The sequence below is a fragment of the Limulus polyphemus genome, unplaced genomic scaffold (genome assembly GCF_000517525.1).
Source record: "Limulus polyphemus unplaced genomic scaffold, Limulus_polyphemus-2.1.2 Scaffold769, whole genome shotgun sequence".
Lineage (NCBI taxonomy): Eukaryota > Metazoa > Arthropoda > Merostomata > Xiphosura > Limulidae > Limulus > Limulus polyphemus.
Window position 1 is genome coordinate 189705 of NW_013666379.1, and position 17313 is coordinate 207017.

Here is a 17313-nt window from a genome sequence, read left to right on the forward strand (position 1 = left end):
CAGACGTTTCTTAAGAAGACGTAGAAAAACTAGACTACAGTTACACTTCTACTTTGGAGTAAAATCGATTTATTTAGACTTCCTTCCATCTTATATGTTTAGAAGATCGAGTTGCACTTGAGCACGGAGTATGTTTTCACTCGAGGCAAGCGCAATGATCTCGGTACGACGAAACCTTATGTAACCAATCAAAATATTCAGGGCGTCGTTGTACCGCCTAGTTGGCGGAGCGAAAGATAATATCACCTTCTTCTAAAACGTGGCCCCGTCTGAAGAAAGGAGGAGCCGAAGTAAAAATACTTGCTATCTTGCACGTCTTGGTCCTCAATGTATTTTCCCGAAACTCTGTTCGACAGTGAGTGTTTTTCCAGTTTCTTCTTAACGCTAATAAACTTTTCCATTCCACAATAAAGTAGCGTCGAAGAACATTCATTCATTGACACGTAAATTGTCCGACTTTGTTCAAATAGTACTTAAAGAAATTTATATTTATTGTATATTTTTTTGGAGTGAACACTTCTACAGTAATCATACCTTGATGCTACCGCTTCTCTGGAATGAGTGAAAACTGTGTGAAATAAGTCGTGTTTGTATGACTTATAATATTTTGTTATTAATACAAACTTGTATTCTGTCCATCCACATTACGATCAAAATGACATGACTTAGATTTTGAGGTAGTTTTAAGGTTATCACATTTTGGGCGAATATATAGCTAAAAAAAGTCTCTAACATAGGAACTATTGTGGTAAAACGACGAATGCACCAAAGTGAAGTAAGTACAAAGTGCCATGGGTACTCGTAGTCACTATCTCTGCTTGTTAAATGAAGTAAGAAGTGTCATGGGTAATCGTAGTCACTATCTCTGCTTGTTAAATGAAGTAAGAAGTGTCATGGGTAATCGTAGTCACTATCTCTGCTTGTTAAATGAAGTAAGAAGTGTCATGGGTACTCGTAGTCACTATCTCTGCTTGTTAAATGAAGTAAAAAGTGCCATGGGTAATCGTAGTCACTATCTCTGCTTGTTAAATGAAATAAAAATGTCATGGGTAATCGTAGTCACTATCTCTGCTTGTTAAATGAAGTAAGAAGTGTCATGGGTAATCGTAGTCACTATCTCTGCTTGTTAAATGAAGTAAAAAGTGCCATGGGTAATCGTAGTCACTATCTCTGCTTGTTAAATGAAGTAAAAAGTGCCATGGGTAATCGTAGTCACTATCTCTGCTTGTTAAATGAAGTAAAAAGTGCCATGGGTAATCGTAGTCACTATCTCTGCTTGTTAAATGAAGTAAGAAGTGTCATGGGTACTCGTAGTCACTATCTCTGCTTGTTGAATGAAGTAAGAAGTGCCATGGGTAATCGTAGTCACTATCTCTGCTTGTTAAATGAAGTAAAAAGTGCCATGGGTAATCGTAGTCAATATCTCTGTTTGTTGAATGAAGTAACAAGTGTCATGGGTAATTGTAGTCAATATCTCTGCTTGTTAAATGAAGTAAAAGTGTCATGGGTAATTGTAGTCACTATTTCTGCTTTTTGAATGAAGTAAGAAGTGTCATGGGTAATTGTAGTCACTGTTTCTGTTTGTTAAATGAAGTAAGAAGTGCCATGGGTAATCGTAGTCACTATCTCTGCTTTTTGAATGAAATAAGAAGTGCCATGGGTAATTCTAGTCACCATCTCTGCTTGTTGAATGAAGTAAAAAGTGCCATGGGTAATCGCAGTCAATATCTCTGCTTGTTGCTTTTCGATAAATGTGATCAGTTTCTAGAGGGTCAATCTGGGTTTGATACTGCTGGTCAGTCTCCGTTACAGTCTCCGCTATCATTAAGTTTTCTCTCACAAAACACTGACCTCATCAGTTCACTCGTCTTTTCGACTTTTAGAATAATTATTTATTCTTTAAGTTTGCCCATAATTTAATATTTTACTCGAATAAACATACAGGACTGTACATTCATACAACCACGAAGTTCTCATTAGTTCATTGGCCCTCTTTTAAGCTTTAGAATAATTATTTTTGCCATTAACGTAATTTGATGTTATTGATTTGAATAAATAGAGGTGACTGTATGGAACTCATTCTGTGGACAAGCGGTTGTTAGTAGATGAAAATTACTCCGTTAAAATGACGGAGCAAGCATGTTTTCCTGTTTACTTATTTTGTCCTGTTTTATCTAGAAATTATTTTTTCTTCATCAAAATTCGGTCCAAGTTTTGCACCAAGGAAGTTTAGGTTTTGGTTTGAATTTCGCGCAAAGCTAATCGAGGGATATCTGCGCTAGACGTCCCTAATTTAGCAGTGATAAACAAGAGGGAAGGCAGCTAGTCAACCCCACCCACCGCCAACTCTTGGGCTACTCTTTTACCAACAAATAGTAGGATTAACAGTCACTTTATAACGCCCTCCACGCCTGAAAAGGTGAGCATGTTCGGTGACAGGAATTGGAGCCCACGACCCGCAGATAACGAGTCGAGTGCCCTAACCACCGGACCAGAAATTATGATAATACAATGATTGTATACAAAAGGTTATCAGCGAATGTAAATACAAAAGGAAAACAATGAATATCCTACTGTAGCACTTTATTTGATTTTGTGTTCATTTTCTTTTCAGACTATGTGTAAATTCACAAATAAATAATTAAAACTGTTGTCATGATGTGTTACTCGTCATTGCTAAGTATAGATGTAGCACTCACCACTGATAAATTCATCATTATTAACGATCCATCAAAGGAGAAAAGATGTATATATATATATATATACTTTTATATTAATAATATACAGGGTGGGACAAAAGTTACAATATAGTTGGTACACTTGGTCTTATACGGATATTTACTAATGAAAATATAACCAGTTTAGTTATCATTTCTTTCAGGGTAAGACATTATAAATTCAACATGTGTATAATCACCCTGTATATATAAACATGCTTTGAACACAAAATACTTTGCACATTTGACAACTTGTTTTTCTTTTTTACAAACTATTGTACAATTTTTAATGTGTTACGGATATATTTAACTCATAAGATATGTGTTATGGGGGCGGTAAAACCCTCATTTTGTGTTTGTGTGTGTTTGTTTCAGAATTTTACGCAAAAGCTACACAGTGTTATCTGCGCAAAAGCCGTACATAACTTTCAACTGATAGACTAGAGCAGTGTTCCCAAAGTGGGAGCCGCGGACCCACTGGGGGCCGTGAAGCTTTGTTTTGGGGGGGGGCGCCAAAAATGGTCCGAAAACAAAGATGCTCAATTAATTTTAATCTTAAATAAACAGTAAGCCGAAAAAAATGTGTTGAATTAATTAAATGATACAGTATGTCGAAAGGAGATGTTATTGTTTTTACTACGGCACTGTTTTTCAATCACCATGCTAAAGCTATAGATTGGGAGGGGGGGGGCTCAAACTTTTTTTTATTCACATCAAGGGAGCTTCAGACTAAAAGAGTTGGGGAATCACTGGACTAGAGAAAAGAAAGCTTATCAGCATCCATCATTGTCAATTCTTATACTACTCTCTGATCGAATTGTTGGATTTGGCCATAAACCATATGGCTCACCCACGTCCGCAAAGTGCGTAGAGCATTTTGCAGCAACGGGTCGAGAACTATGAATCCTAAACAATAGGCCATGTCTTGTTCTACGAGCTTTAATGTATACATCTACCCAGCACTGTATTTCGTGTAGTTGTCACAACTCGGATTCCATAACATTTCACTTGCAGTTTTCAGTTCATATTTTATTCTACAAATGATTGTAGAAGTGTTTTTTTTTATAAGTTGGTATTTTGATGTTGGAATGGTTTTTCTGATACACTGCCTGGTTGTTTTTTATTTCTCTGTGCTCTTACACGTTCCATGTCTTTCAGTACCCATCGTTCTTGCATATTCCTGTCCTCTTTCAGAAGTTGTTGTTTTAATAACACAAACATTTTCCCATGTTCCCCTGAAAATGTTTGCATCATTCTTCCATATGGTTGTGTTGTTTTGAAGTTTGTTTCACTTTCTACACAGTAGAAGGTTGATCTACTTTTCTATATAACTTATCAAATGTAAATGTATTGCCTTGACAACGGTGGCAGGTTATTTATTTTGGTTTAGTAAATAACGTGTAGGGCGTGAATTTATTGTCCTGATAACGGTAGATGATTCTTTAGTTTAGTTCTCTAAATAATTCACGAGCTGTAAAATTGTTACCTTGACAACGGTAGTTTGTTTTTTCTAAATAATTCATGAGCTGTAAATTTGTTACATTGACAACAGTAAATGATTCCTTATTTTAGTTTTCTAAATAATCCATGAGCTGTAAAATTGTTACCTTGACAACGGTAGTTTGGTTTTCTAAGTAACACAACGGAAATTTGTATATTTTAACTTATCTATTTAATATAAATAAATAGTTAAAATCACAGTAAGGAAGATAAAAATACGTGCTTAACGCTTCAGCGAAGCTATCTTCATCGGCTCTGAAACGTTGACCATATACGTTTCTCTTTCTTAGAGTGACTTTAATCACTTCTCTGTATTTTGACATTTTGATCACGCTGCATGTATTTGTTATCTCTGCTACTCGCTGTTGTGGGATTTATGTTGAAATATTTACCATGTATGTGCAGTGTTTTTAGTGGAATTTATGTTGAAATATTTACCATGTATGTGCAATGTTTTTAGTGCTAGTTTTATTTAATACAAACTGATGAAAATACCCGTCTATTCTAACTGTATGGATAATCAGTTATTTTTGGATTATTGCTCAGCTATATGGTCATTATCTTAAATCTTAACTTCTTAATTCATAAAGCCACGGGAGCTGTTACCTCGATTGGGTTGTCACCAGAACTGGTATTTACCAAAATTGATTCGCCGACTACGGGGCTTTGCAAACATCTGGGGTGTTCGGGGCGTTGAATAACGACGGGGTGGTAGAGGGTAATCCGTAAAGCTGAGCAGGAAAGCCGGTGGTTACCGCTTTAAGCTTGCCTTAGCAACCGAAACATGAAATTAGAAAAATCATAAAGCTTATTTTACACGACGTGTAATGGCCTGTTTGCTACACACTTTATCACGCTGTAAAGGTAAAGGTTTCATTTTGAACCTACATCAAGTCTTAAAGTAATGTAAAATATACGACCACCGCTATTATAAGATATTGATGTGGGGACTCTAGTGCTGTATTAAATCGTTGCAGAATTATTTTATTGTTATCGGGGGTTGAGACGGACACAATTTGGCGCCGCTCGAGGAAAGTGACAGCGAATACATCACTTTAAATAACATTTTTGGTGCATATTTGCACACACACACACATATATATATATATATATTGCATTTTCAAATTGATTAATGATATTTGATTTTTTGGCATTAATGGGCTGTAAAGAGTTAAATATTTGCTCATTTAATAAAAGGGTTTGCTAGTATTTATTTTAAAAGTCTTTAAGTTGGTAAATAACGATATGATTATATCACTGGCCAATGATGGTTTTGATATTTATTATCTACACTGCGCGGCAAATAGAGGGCGTTCTCGAAAGATATATATATATATATATAAGAATGTATGTATAATTCTGAGTGAATGATTAAAGAACTCCACTAAGTCGTGGAATCTTATTATTGTTATGTCTCGTAATGAGGAACTTTCACGTAAATTAGACATTTTCAAATGTTCACTTTCAAAATATAATCTGAAACCTGTGATTCATCACTTTCTTAATAAATATATGTCGTCCGGTGGGACAGCGATAAGTTTACGAACTTATAACGCGGAGAACACATCAGATAGCCCCAAAAACCAAACAAATGAAAAAAAAATATATCTTAAAAACCGCATGTATGTGTATATACACACACACACACACACACACACATATATATATACATGATGCACATATTTATAACTGTGAAAGGTATAACGTAATATTTATAACTCTAAAAGACATAACGTAATACTTATAGCTCTGAAAGACATAATGTAATATTTATAACTCTTAAAAGACATAACGTAATGTTTATAACTCTAAAAGACATAACGTAATATTTATAACTGTGAAAGATTTAACGTAATATTTATAACTCTGAAAGACATAACGTAATATTTATAGCTCTGAAAGACATAACGTAATATTTATAACTCTGAAAGACATAACGTAATATTTATAGCTCTGAAAGACTTAACGTAATACTTATAACGCCACACTTTGATTTTAATGAAACTGCTTATATTTTAAAAAACCAAAAGCGCTGCACTTTGTATATGTTACCCAAACATAGGAAGTTTCCCATAATTTATCCTTTGGTCCAAATTAAAAGATATGATATCTTGTTGTTTTTTTGTGGGATATGTCGATTTGAATCTCGTAAGTTGAAAAATTTAACAGTCACAAGAGAAACTGGCGCCCATAACTCTGAGACTAAACCTTGTTCAAAGACAGAAACGTGGCACCCACAACCATGAGAAGGCAGTAAAATAGCACCCACAACCCCTAGACTAAGCCTTTTGAGAAGGTAGGAATGTGGCACCCACAACACTGAGAGTAAGTAAGCCTTTTGAGAAGGTGGTAACGTTGAAGTTTGAGTTATTAAGAAAATTTAAATCTATTAGATTAGATGATAAAGTGTTCACTACATAGAGTGCGAGAGTTACCAGGCTCGATCCCAGAAAATACAAAATTCGATTAAGCAAAAAATAAAAAATAAATAAATATAATTGACGCCCACAATAAGCTATTCCTAGAATTGGTATTCAAGACTTGTCTGGTTTCTCTAAGTTCCTCATCAGTTCATGGTGTATACACAAGAAGACATACAAATACACAACTTCAGATTTCGTACAGATTCTGGCTCTATGTCTGATGTATAAGCAACCTTAACAGGCCCGCAGTTTTGTTTGAAATAATTAACTCTTAATGTACATACAACAAAATGTTGTTTTACATCTCTTTGTAGCAGAAATGGACGCTATTTACGAAACTATCTTTTGTTTCTATTGTATCCTGAATAGTTTGTTGTTTATTAGGTTAGCTTCTGTTCATTTCTGTCTAATGTATCCTGCCCACTGTGGCTCAGCGGTAAGATCGAAGGCTCAGAACGCTAAAAACCGGGTTTCGATACCCGTAGTGGGCACACCACAGATAGCCCAGTGTGTAGCTTTGCGTTTAACAACAAACAAGTAAACAAATTAACGTATCCTCACGTGCAAGTTCTTCCGATTTTATGTAAAACTAGAAGCAAAAATTAAATTTCCCGCAAAAACGAACTTCTTGAGCTATCTTTGAAATAAATTTGCGGCGTTTAAAATAGCGATGATGCTAAGATTTGCCTGCTCATGCTCAGTGGCTACGCATGTAGCAGTAATGTTACAAGCCTTATGTCACATTAGATATATTAAAACGGTTGTGAAAACTGTCACTTCTCACATGAATATCGCTAGAAGGCGAAAAAGTTTTGGAGATGAATTATATTACTCCGATTCTTGTGATATAATGTTAAATTAATTTCACATCTTAGACCACTATTATTTTTCATTTCTATTTTTATTGAAATGAGGTCATAGGACAACAGATGTCACCTGTATCAGTGATGTCACGACTCTCAGCTTTTACGACCTAAAATCTAAATTTCTTCAGCCATTGATCCAGTTTTGCGAATGAATAAAAGGAAACTCACTTGCGGGTATAAAAAACATACACAAATCATTTGTAATATAACTATAGGGCCTTTATTTATATATATAACTTCTGAATACTAAGTAGGGCGACCTATCTTGATGTTGGATATATTTTTAGATATAAACGGAGATACTAAAATGTCTTTAGGGTTTTAATAAATGCTGATTACAAACCCAACATGTGTATTTCAGAGTGAAGTAACTTTGTTTCGTGGATCGAGCTGCTGAAGATTCTACCATCTTCTAGTTGAACTAGGAGGCCCTTGACGGTAGTGGCGTTGCTGTGGTTACTAGCTAAGCTGTTTGGTTTCATCAATAGATACAAAAAAAGTATTGGCGGGGAGGGTCTCCCTTCAGCCCCTGTACTATGTACACGGAAATGAAACGGAATAGAACGTGACTTAGTCCACAATGTGCAATCCAGAAGAGGGAACTCTTGAAGAGGATTTAAGAGACTTTGTGGTACACTCAACATTTAATGACCAAACTACAGTTTGTTTCGAAAGATCACGTGAAAACACCAGTTTAAACTTCTGCTACTTGTATTTCATATTTAATCTAGTAACAACAAATATGAACATTGGTTAGTAGGTCTTTCAACCACGTACACACACAATGTTTTATCACCACTCTTTCGATTTTAAGGCTAAATTCACTTCTAGTTATTATTGCATTTAGTACCATTGTCACCGTATTGTATTTATTACCATTGCAATACGAGTAATAAAGTTTTTATTTTCAGTGACAAAAAGTAAAAAAAAAAAAACAACCAAAAAACGAAGTATTTCAATGACATTCAGACAGAAAGTTTATTATCTAGAACATCGGTGTTTAGCAAATTATTGTGAGAGCAGGCACGAGGGCTTATAACATTATAAGTTTAACTCTAAACAAGCATAAATACACCAGAAGTAATAACCAAAACAGCATACAACGTTCAGAAGAAGTCATGTATGCTTAAAGTTTCATGAGCTTTGACTATTTTTCACAGTATGATATGTACACTATTAGCTATTTGTGTGTTACACGTGCGTATGTGCATCAGCTGTAAGTTTCGTTCACACACTTGTACTGAGGAAGTAAGTGGTTATTTGCTGAACATAATTTAAAAGTAAATATTGATAGTAATGCATAACGTTTCTCTCGTCCTTCAAAAGATCGATGTGAAACTGATTTTTTTGTTATGTTGATCAAAAAATCAGAAGAACACGACAAACCTTCATGACGTTTTTCGCGTGCATTACGACAGTTGATGAAACTACAGGGTGTTCCAAGAGTCTGGACCCATAGAGAATACAGACATCATATACTTAAAGTTAAACGAACATATTTCTAATGTCAGTTATACATATTTCAGGAACGAAAATACCCTGATGGCACAGTATACTAAGAATTGATATGTGTATGGCTGTTAATGGCATGCAATTTAAATAACAAATAAAGTAAGAATACACTGTGTATTTTCTCTATGGGTCTAGACTTCTGGGACACCCTGTACAATGTATTCAGGTAGAAGGACAGACATGTGAACAAACTGTAGCAGATATCTGTTGCAGTATTTACGTATGTATTTATGTTTTGTTTAGGAAAGTCACATCAGGCTATTTGCTGTGTCTACCGAGGGGAATCGAACCCCTGTTTTTAGCGTTGTAAATCCGAAGACTTACCGCTGTTTCACCGGAGGACCCAGTATTTAAGAAAGTGATCAAAATAAACATAACAATTGTGTATGTATTTGTCCCAACTAATATTATTCTTAAAAGTCAGTTGGGCGTTGTAAAATATAGTTGTGTGTTTAGAAATGTTTTCATTTTCTGAAATTAGATTAGTAAATCATTTGTAACTTTCTAGATATGTATAAACACCATCTCTTGTTAGTTTCATAAAACTTTTTCTCCATTAGTGTTGTTTCTTTATTAGTCAAGTTTTCAAGAAGGCCCGCGTTTTAAAGCTTCAAAACGCATTGGTTCTTCTTACAGCAGTTGCAGCGTTGTGTTGTTTGTGAATATTTTCCCCGACATATGACAAAGACGTTTTTTTTTTCAGCCACTCTCGAAACCACCTTTCCTGCATTCCCTCTTTGAAATCGCTTCCCTGGTTTTTTCATTCCCTCCCTGTTCTTTTCATTCAAGTCTATCGTTTGTTTGAATCTGAGCCCACCTGGTCCTTTAAGCTCGCACCACGTGCAGTAGTAGCTGCGCAGATAGCCTCTACTGTCACTCACGAGCGTAGGTCCCGTGAGGGGTTGGGTCCTTGGTGGCCATTGAGAGCTTTGACCAGTCTTGCATTCCTCTTGCTGTGTTTACGAGCCTCTATTCGCATAAATCCTATTTTGATATGTGTGTCAAAGACGGCCACAAAAGCTGGAAGCTGACATCTACTGTTTGGCCGGTTTTCCCTCCTTCACACCTTTAATGTCAGGCAGTTTCGAGTTCCTTATCCTTGTGTGGGTCAAATCCTTAGAAGCGGCTTCCGCCGTTGGGGTGGACATTGTTCTTTCAAGCGATTAAAATTCCCATCCTGGTATATCGCCCACTTACCGACACACACATATACACAAATACAGCATTGGATACAGTTTATCACTCTCGTGTGACGTGTTTGTCTCGCTTTAACCGAATATTTATTACTTTGCTTCTTCTAAGCCACACTTCGAAACGGTATTTTGCTCCACAGCAGTTCATAAGGAAGGTGTACATCATTTTGAATTCTGGGATACTAATAACAAACAAAAAAAAGCCAACATTTACTAGTTTACCAAATTATGGCATAATATAATGACTAAAAGCAAACCACGCGTTAAACTTAACATTATTTACAATCTGCTGGATGATAATGGAATCAGATTGTGTATTTCTATTTTTACAAATGAAGGCTATCAGAAGATTTGTTCATAAACAATAATTCATTCAAATCAATACAACTATTCCCTTTTTCGGCTTTAAAGAAACAAGTGAAAGAACAGTTGAACAGTTTTGAAACTAAAAACGTTAGCAGGGAATAAATAACCTTTCATTATTCGTCATTACGTAGTGGCTGAAGTCTTCTTTTCACCAGGTACGTGAACACTAATAAATAATACATGTGTCACGATTAACCTCATAAGATATAAGAGTAGTGTTTTGTAGAGTGTTCAGAAGCATTTACTTGATAAAACTTCATAATTTCCAGAGTGATTCGAAAACTAACAAAGTTGACCGCGATAGTTGAGAGAGCAGTTAGATTTTGTTTACCCCAAAATAAATACGTGGTCAACTTGATAACAAACATTAGAATATTCTAAAGTATTTCTCGAATTTTTCGCTAGGGTAAGTTTGTACCACCCCAGACAAGGAGTTGGTCGACCCCTTGTAGCTTCTCGGCATGGCTCCTCTCTTGCACGTGTGCGGGGCTTGGCCGTTAGCGGACCGTAACCAAATGTCTGAACTTGGCTCGTTTGATTGATATTGGTCCATCCATCACCAGCGCGTTAATTGTGCAACTCAGGCGACACCTGGGGAAGGGAGATCAGTTAGGTTAATATTTTACATCTACATGCGTTTCTGGCTTTACTCCACGAAATAATGCTTACCTTAGGTGAATAATTTGAATAATCTAACCTGATTTACTGGTGTAAGCGCGCAACTGTATATCATAATCTCACAAAATCTTATGGGCTCATTGAATTATGGAAAAAGTACAAATAATCACTTGCTGTTTTTCTATTTTAACTGTTGTTGTTTCTAATTAAGCACAAAGCTACACAATGGGCTATCTGGGCTCTGCCCACCACGGGTATCGAAACCCGGATTCTAGCGTTGTAAGTCCGCAGACATACCACTGTGCCACTGGGGGGCCTATTTTAAATGCAGAAAAATTGAACATTTTGTTCTTTCGCGAAAGCCAAGTATATATCTTTTATACCTAGTATTTGATTGCACTTTGTATAAACGTTTCTTTTATTAGATAACCCTAAGTTTTTATACAGCATTAAAAGTGTCCGCGGGACAGTTAGACTTGAATATTTCAAAAACTGTTCTATTTATAACACTTTTTAAAGTTTCCCAATGGATTAGTGATAAGCGCCAGAGCTCATAACGTGAGATTCTATCCCCGCAGCGTTCAGAAAGTTAATTATGTGTTAAATATAAATAAAGAATAATTCGTTGTTATTGCATAATTATGTTACGTAAGTTAATAAAGACAATATTATTTGATTTTAGTTTTATTATTCAAACATTTTCTCATTATATTTTGTCAATGTTGTTCACTTCAATATTATGCTGTATGAATTTGTAACTATGAAAAATCTTTACAAAAATATTATCATTAATCCTAAATAATATAGATCTGTTATACTCTACATCTACTCGAACAAATAATAAAACCTTCACAGTAATCCTTTTAAAGACTATACATTTGGCCAATGAGAGGTATTGTAAGCTTTAATATATTGCCCCTCCCCTTCTCCCAGTGGCTCAGCGGTAAGTCTGAAGGCTTATAGTGCTAATGCAAAAAAAACCGGGTTTCGATACGCGTGGTGGGCACAGTACAGAGAGCCCATTGTGTAGCTTTGTTCTAAATATCAAACAAACAAAATTTAAGTTATCGAGATTATACTGACGTCATCAAAAGCCCTATGAACTGGCGTGGCCCGGTGATTAGGATGCTCGACTTGCAATTTGCGGGTCGCGGATTCGAATCCCCGTCATCCAACATGCTCGCACTTTCAGCCTTGTAGTGTGACGGTCAATCCCACTATTTGTTAGTAAAAGAGTGGCCCAAAAGTTGGTGATGGGTGGTGTTGACTAGCTGCCTTCCCTCTAGTCTATCACTGCTAAATTAGGGATGGCTATCACAGATAGCCCTCGTGTAGATTTGCGCTAAATTCAAAACAACCCAAACCAATCAGAAGCCCTCTTCAAAGTAAAAAAAAAACAGAAACTAGTGGTAGTTATTAAACTGTCCCGATTGTTCTGTCATCGACCTACGATTGGCTATTCACACAGTTTCTTGTAACTAACAAAAACTCATTTGAGGTTGTTGGCTTTTGTCAAATTTAAAACTCGAGTGTCATGCTACAAACTGCTCAAGTAATTTTGCTATAAAGTTTCCCCAGTAAGTTTAACCAGGATTTCCTTATAATCGGCAAAATCTTTGTGCATTGTTTATTTATCACTGTACTTTTCTATGCCGTTGAATGTTTTTTGTTTTTGGTAAAATGACTTTATCTATGGTTATTAACGGTACATACGTATACCTCAACGTGCCGTACACTCTTGTGTTTATTACGAGACCAAGAAAAATTCAGAAAAATATCCACCAGGTTGTAATAAGAATGATAAAAAGCGACATGCTAAAGAAAACATTGTTAAGTATGTATCGTTTGACTAAATTATAATCGATATGATACTTTCGTAAATAATCATATTTTCGGCCGTAATCCCAACTGTGTTTAAATTGGCTCGAATATCTAACTTAATAAAGCAAAAATATTCTCTGTAATATTCAAACATTGTGACAAATAAGGTTTCATTGGACTATCTCTAAAACAACAAAAAAAAAGGAACAGTAAGATAGTAATCGGCCCGGCATGGCCAGATGGTTAGGGTACTCGACTCGCAATCTGCGGGTCGCGGGTTCGAATCCCCGTCACACCAAACATTCTCTCCCTTTCAGTCGTGGGGGCGTTATAATGTGACGGTCAATCCCACTATTCGTTGGTAAAGGAGTAGCCCAAGAGTTGGCTGTGGGTGGTGATGACTAGCTGGCTTTCCTCTAGTCTTGCACTGCTAAATTAGGGACGGCTAGCGCAGATAGCCCTCGTGTAGCTTTGCGCGAAATTCAAAAAACAAAACAAACAAATAAGATAATAATAAAACACTCACTAATTCAGTTTTCTGAAGTAAGTGTATAATAGTCTGGATCGAACAAGCTAAGTATGTAAATAACTATCTGAATATCTTCTGATTGAACTGGAACTGGGATTACTTGCTATTCCAACTGGACCTTTATGTATCTGCCTTAGTTGTACTCTGTATTAACATATGATCTGGCCTGTTTTTTTTTTATTAATGATTTGACATGGGACATGGTTGAATGGATTTGACTTGTCGTTTTATTTCCTTAGTCAGACATGATCTTAACATACGGTTGAATAGATTATTTGTTTTGTCATTTCTTTGCCTTAGTCAGACATGATATTACCATGATTAAACTGAATAAATTTATCCCTTTAGTCTCGTGGTTAGATGTGGTATTAACATATCATTGAATTGATTGGAACTATCATATTTTTTTGCCTTGGTCAAGCATATTGTTAAATATCATTGAACTGGTTGAACCTGTTATTTCTTTTCCAGTAGAAAATCTGATATGCTCACTAAACAAAGTTTATTAAGTTAATCTGTCAGTTAGCAAAGAAATCTTGTTGAAAACAAGACCCATGAAGCTGCTGGGAGCGTTCAAAGAGATTCCAACAAATTTATAGAAGTGCCTGAATATATCAGAAAAGTACAGAAAGGCTGTAATGACAAAACTGGAGAACTATGGAAAGTCATTAACGAAATACAAAATAATTCTGATGACAAAATCGAAGAAGTATAGAAAGAAATCACTGAGGTAAAAAATAACATTAGCAACAGTTATCCCTTCTATGGTGGTCAGAAAGAAATCATTGAGGTAAAAAATAACATTAGCAACAGAAAGAATATCAGGAAATGAATTGGTAAATGTAAAACTTAAAGCAGTAGCACTTCTTCCTATATCTGCCCAATAATTCTAACCCAAAACACCATCTACTACAAAATAAGTTATGGTAGAGCTTATTTAATTTACACCTTTTACTGGCACTGCTGTGCCATCTGTTACTGTAAGTCCTTCCTGGACTAATACAGGCATGTCACTACCAAATCCAGTTCCAGAACGTATCTGGCAAATTGAACAACATGAGCCAATTGAAAAACCAACAGACTATAATGGAAAGATACCATGGCAGGCATATTAGGCTATGTTCAAAATACTTTCCAAAGTGAACAAGTGGAGAGTGAACAAAAGGCTATTCATTTTTCTGCCCATTTAAAAGTACCAGCTTTAACAGCATTAAGTAACCTTCCAGTGGAGTGCCGTAACAACTATAAAGCATTGGTAGTTATCTTATATATATCAGGTTCGGAGTGATACATCAGAATAAAGTGTCCAGAACAAAGTTCCAAAACAGGGCACAAAGGAAAGAAAAGATCTAGGCCAAACTTTTAGAATATTTGAAAAAGTTTGCCTAATTTCCTTACCCGGATGCTTCTCGTGAAATGACGAATTCCTCAGCACTTGACCAATTTGTAGATACCGTAATACATAATAATATGATTGAATCAAAGTTGCAGTACATTATTAAATGAAGTTTTACAGTTGGCGATGAAACTTGAATATATTAAAATTGCAGATAAACTACTAAAAACGCTGCCTAGAAGCTACATGGATCTCAAATCCTGTAATATTGAAACTTCAACTTTTTCTATCGATAGTATAGAAGAACTTAAATTATTAGTTAGACAACTAGTTACATAAAACGGAGAATATAAACCACAAGACAATAAATGCTTCAAGTGTTCCTTGAAAAGACATATTACTAGCTGTTATTAAGTAAAGTAGATAATTAAGGATGAGTTTCAGAGCGAAGACATGGATGCGAGGTTAACTTCAAACAGTTTCACATTCTATGACTAGGAAATCCCTATGTGCTACATGGAAATTAATACACCAAAGATTGAAATTCCAGTGATCACGGGCATGGTGGTCATTGTACCTCCAAGAAGTGAAATTCTCATACCATGAGTTTGTAGCAATAATTCAGCTAGTGATTGGGGTATAGTAGAACCAAACACTTCGGCAGGCTCTGAGGGATTGATGATTGGAAGAACTCTCAGGGATGTGAATAATGAATATGTATGGATGATTTTACCTGGGAAATACTTAAATCAGCTATTGATAAAATGAAAAGATGCTATGATGCTGATGCTGATAAAACTGGATTTCATCCAATTGATATGGTATGCCTGAATAATTATTGTTGCAAAAAGGACAAATTCCTATGTCAAGTACGTGATTAGAAGGGCCGTAAATTATATCGAAAATAACCAATGATGTGAGTTACAGAATCTAAAAGGACAAAGGTCATCCACTATGATCATCTTTGAAAATATGTCGGTGAGAGAAAGGCCAACATGGTATTGTGTACCAGAAAGTCAGCCTACAGAGGTTCCTGTTGAGACCACTTCTATAATATTATCAGGAATACAGCTGCCATTGGATTCACTCGATCACTTACCTAGAAAAAACTTATCCAACAATAGATCAGCCTGCAACAGAAGGGGACAATAGTTCATCCCAACTGCATATAATAACTCTCGGAAAAGAAAACCACCAAAAATTCTTGTTGAATGGACAGTTTAGTGCAGTTTTTCATTTTTGTATTAGGGTTATTCAAGGAACTTCACAATCCAGGAAGAAGGCAGTGTCATAAGCTATGTTTTCAAATTAGATGTTAGCTAGAGAGCACATGAGGTTAAGATCTAGTAAGTTCGACTAAGATCTAGATGGGTACATTAGTTATAAGTTCTGGTAAGCAATTAGTTAGAGTGAGAGCGTGCCATTGAGTGAGTGAAGTATTTCAACTGAATAATAAATGAGAATTCAAAGAAGTTAGTGAGTGATCACGCATAGTCCGGGTATTTATCTTGTTAAATCAATTAGTCAGTTAGTAAAGAAAGTCAATTATTCATTTACTCGGTGAGCTCTGTGTTTGTTTACCGATCAAAGCTAAGGAGCTCAGTTAGGCATACGTTTCGTAGTTTGTATTTGAACATTGTATTTGAAGTTAAGCCTACATATATTTTCGGCGTTTATGATAAAAGTTTATTTATGAACTTGGGCCCACAACTGTGTGCAAGCAAAAATAGCCTGTAACAAACGCTAAAGAAGAAATGACTAATTGTTATCATTATGTCGACTGGACGTCACATTATTTTCATCAAATAATTCAGAATAACCGACCTAAGTGTAAAATACTTTACAACAATATTAATATAATACTGGTTAACTTCAGGTGTAAAACATTCCTTAATAACACTTAATAATAACACTTAATAACACCTTAACATGCATGTCAACTTTTAACTCTATTTACTTAGACACCCAAGTCAGAATGAAGACGGTTAAACAAACGGATAAATAAATAATTGAGCATACAAGGAACAGAATTTAGTAAAATATAAACCAACATTATACCTAGAAGACACCCGTGTAGAAAACAGTTGTAATTGATGGTAAAAGTAAATATTAGATCGTCATGAAATTAATGTCGCGTTTTGGAACACTTTCATTAAACACCCCCAAAAAACGTACATCACGTATAATAGTTAAACGAAACGCCTACGCGTCACGTTAGTGTAGCCTATATATTGTGTAAAGTTTAGTATACCCTAATCCCTTATACTGATGGCACACGACGAGACACACATTCGACATGTAATGCTCTTTGAACACAAGAAGGAAAACAACGCCTCTGTAGCCAAAGTATATCAAAAAAGTTTATGGAAATAGTTTTGAACGTTCGTAAGTGTCAACGAGGTTCAGAAAATTTCGTTCAGGTGACTTTAGCC

General features: G+C 35.6%; 2 long non-coding RNA genes across 3 annotated transcripts in view; one reads left to right on the top strand and one right to left on the bottom strand.

Annotated features, from left to right (window-relative positions):
• The window catches only part of LOC111085991, a 275417-nt gene that overhangs the window by 81281 nt on the left and 176823 nt on the right, over nucleotides 1–17313 (top strand). The gene's annotated exons all lie outside the window — the stretch shown is intronic.
• Nucleotides 7808–17313, bottom strand: part of LOC111085993 — a 17880-nt gene continuing 8374 nt past the window's right edge. The window contains exon 3 of the long non-coding RNA XR_002610768.1: nucleotides 7808–10393. This is a non-coding gene — a long non-coding RNA (uncharacterized LOC111085993). The remainder of the gene's footprint in view (nucleotides 10394–17313) is intronic.